Source organism: Phascolarctos cinereus, unplaced genomic scaffold (assembly GCF_003287225.1).
Source record: "Phascolarctos cinereus isolate Bilbo 61053 unplaced genomic scaffold, phaCin_HiC Scaffold_9;HRSCAF=440, whole genome shotgun sequence".
Classification (NCBI taxonomy): domain Eukaryota; kingdom Metazoa; phylum Chordata; class Mammalia; order Diprotodontia; family Phascolarctidae; genus Phascolarctos; species Phascolarctos cinereus.
In genome coordinates, this window is record NW_027556402.1 from 183,887,230 (window position 1) to 183,890,808 (window position 3,579).

Genomic DNA, 3,579 nt, shown 5'->3' on the forward strand with positions numbered 1-3,579 from the left:
GAGATTGATTAGCGAGTGTGACAATTACATGGAAGCTGAGAAAGTATGAGTTGGTAAGGGTGGTTTATAGATGTGTCCAGGTATAAATTTCTGATTTCAGAAGCATGGGAAGTAAGGATTAGGTCAGCAGGTGCTCCCTCCCTAGACTAGACTGATGACAAAGGAGTGTGAAAATATCATGGATCCTAGTTACCTCTCCATAAAGCAATTCCAGTATTATGGCATAGTAATTAAAGTCCCCTGCTAGATGTGATATAGCTGAATGGCACTGATCTGAGTCCCCAGTTGTCTCCACAAGGGAACAGAGAACACAGGAGAGGTGAAGGGGCCCAGCAGATGTATAGGCTGTAGTGTAAGTATAGTGGGTATTTAATATCCAGCAATTTTCTGGGAACGGGACACAGAACAGTCTCTTCTACATATGCATCTATGATTGTATAAAATCATCAAAGACTATAGAGAATCAGCTAGTCAATCAAGAAATATCTTTTCAGTATTTACTTTGTATAAGGAATTATGGAGAATTACCAAATATGAGCCTTAAGCAAGTTGCAATTTAGTTAGGGGTACAAGACATGTAAAAGACAGCCAATTATACAAGACAAGACGTGTAATGGGTGTTATTAGGGAAACTCCTACCTTAATATGGTCTGGCTGGAGTATATCACATAGAGCATTCCTGGAGATGGACCCCTTCTCATTCACTTGTCTTGGCCCTTTTTGGTAGACCACATATGTTCTGACTCAGCAGTTAGTATTTTGGTAACACACAGAAAACCCCTGACGATCCCTTGTCACCCAATCTACTAATACCGTCATGGCTTATGGGAGAAGATTTCAAAAATGTTTCAGAGAGGATTAGCCACTAAGGCAGGAAGAGTCACCTACCACCAGCCTATTGAATCCACTTGTGAAATTAAAATCTCTGAATATTGATTCCAGTCATAGTCTTATAGGGGAATCACTGTGCCCTGGGGTCAAAGAATCTACCTATAGGTATCATACCCCACCCTGGGATATAAAGGAAAAGTCAAGACCTGATAGTGGTAATTGATGGAGTGGGTATAGCTAAAAAGCAATCCCCTACATGCTGGTGAGGTGTGCTTTTTTTTTAATTTTTATAGATCTTTTTTGTTTTTAAATCACTTTTATTTTCTAGCATACCCCTTTTCCTTCTCTCACAGAACCAGTCCTTATAATGAAGAATAAAAAAACAGCTCAGCAAATCTTACTAATACATCAACCAAGTCTGGTACTCTATATAATGTTCCACACCCTTAGCCCCTCCCCCCTTCAAAGAAGTAAGAGAAGTGTTTTGGTTTTTTTTCATCTTTAGGGCTGTTTGGTCACCATAATTTCAAAACATTCAATTTAAAGGTTTTTATTGTTATTTCCATTTACTTTATTGTAGTTATCATGTATATTGTCCCCCTGGTTCTTCCTATTGTCCTCTTGGTTCTTCCTTCACTTTGTATTCATTCATATAAGTCTTCCCACACTTCTCTGCATTCTTCATATTCATTGTTTCTTACATTACAATGTAGTTATATTCCATTATACTTGTGTGCCACAACTTGTTGAGCCCTCCCCTAATCAATAGGGATCTACTTATTTCCAATTCATTGCTACTATAAAAATGCTGCCATAAATATTTTGGTGTATTTGGGATCTTTACTTTTATCACTGATTTTCTTGACATATATGCCTAGCAATGAATACTGAGTCTAAGGGCACAGATATTTTAGTCACTTTCTTAGCACAGCTCCAGATTACCTTCCAGAACAGTCAAAGCAATTCACAGTTCTACCAATAGTACGGTATAGTATGCCCATAGTTCCATGCAACTCCTCCAATACTGACTATCCCCATCAATTGTCATCTTTGCCAATTTGCAAGGATATAAAGTGAAACCTGAAAGTCGTTTTGAAATGCATTTCTCTTATTATTACTGAGTTGGTGCAATCTTTCAAGTGATTCATATTAGTTTGCACATAGTGCTTTTAACAATAATGACGTGAGTATGGTCCTAACAACTGGCTTGGTCTACTGTCAGCCTATGAAACTGGCTGAAAAACATGATTGTCACTCCCTCATTACTTTGGTCCTTGGTTGGTTGGCTGGTTGGTTGTTGTCCTTCTTTCTCAAAGAGGACCAAAATGGCATCATTATGTTGGATTCCAGGTACTATGTGTCCAACTGTGGCTGATCAGACCAATGCAAGCTCAGAAGGCTCTACCACAGGTTGGGCACAAATAGTCCAAATGAACATTTAGACTGGAGGTGTTTCTAAATTTGCACGGCTCATATTTCTTTTGAGCTCCTGCAATTCTGCTTTGCTCACAGAACACAGCACCTTCTTTGATGTGGGCACACCATGCTGGGTGGTCCTTTGCTGGTGTCTCCCATGTCATGTAATTGATTCCAAAGTTCTTCAGGGAGACCTTGAGAGTACTCCTGTATTGCTTCTTCTAACCACCACGTGAGCACTCGCCTTGTGTGACTTCTCTCTAAAACTGTCTTTTAGGCAAATGTATGTTCGGCATTTAAACGGTGTGGCCAGACCATCAGAGTTGTGTTCTCTGCAATAGAGTACGAATGCTTAGCAATTTAGCTCAAGAAAGGACCTCAGTATCTGGTACCATATCTTGCCAGGTGATCTTCAGAATCTTCCTAAAATAATTCAAATGGAAACAATTTGGTCTCCCAGCATGGTGTGGTGTACTATCCAGGTTTCACAGGCATACAACAAGGAGGTCAGCACAAAGGAAAAGGCAGAAGGCAATATGCACCAGGCAGGTCAAACCACCATCTAACCTAAGATCCTGATGGAGAGAGCCCAGTTCTCTAATCCCAAGAGCCTTTGGAAAAGCAATGCTTTCATCCCAATATCAAATGGTTCAACATCAGGGTGGAGAGCTGGGTGGATTTTTTTCAGATGGGAAATAAGGAGTCAGTGAAAAAGGAAAGATTGAATAAGGAGGACATAATTTATGAGAGATATAATTTATGAAGCAAGAAGGAATTGGGAAGAAATGGGATTGAGTCCAGATAGAAGTATCAGCCTTAGAGAAAAGAAACATCTCTTCCTCTGAAATAAAAGAAAGAAGGTAAAATGAATGAAGATACACAGATATTTGGAGGTATTGAGGAGGGTGTGGATATGAATATATTTTGATTTGAAGGGAAAGATGTACCTATAAAGATGTTTTAAGGTTTAAAAGAGTGAAAAATGAAGTAGCTCATGCAGGATGACCTTAACCTTCTTATGGAAGTAGGACCTAGGGTTATCAGCTAAGACTGAGATGGAAGGGTAGAAAAGAGTGACAAATGTTTGGACCAATTGCTATGAAGAAATTAATAGGGAGTCAATATGAGACAAATTTTAAAATTCTTAAGTAGACTTGAGGGCCTTGCCTTTCCCTATTCTTAATTCTCCTTTTTTAGCTGTATGCCAACAAAATTCCATATCTAGGGCAGGATAGTCCTGTGGAAAAGGAAAGAATAAATCCTAGGTCAACTTCTCAGCAAACTCTCCACAGATGAATAACAATCAATAAATCAGTCAGTATACATTGAGAG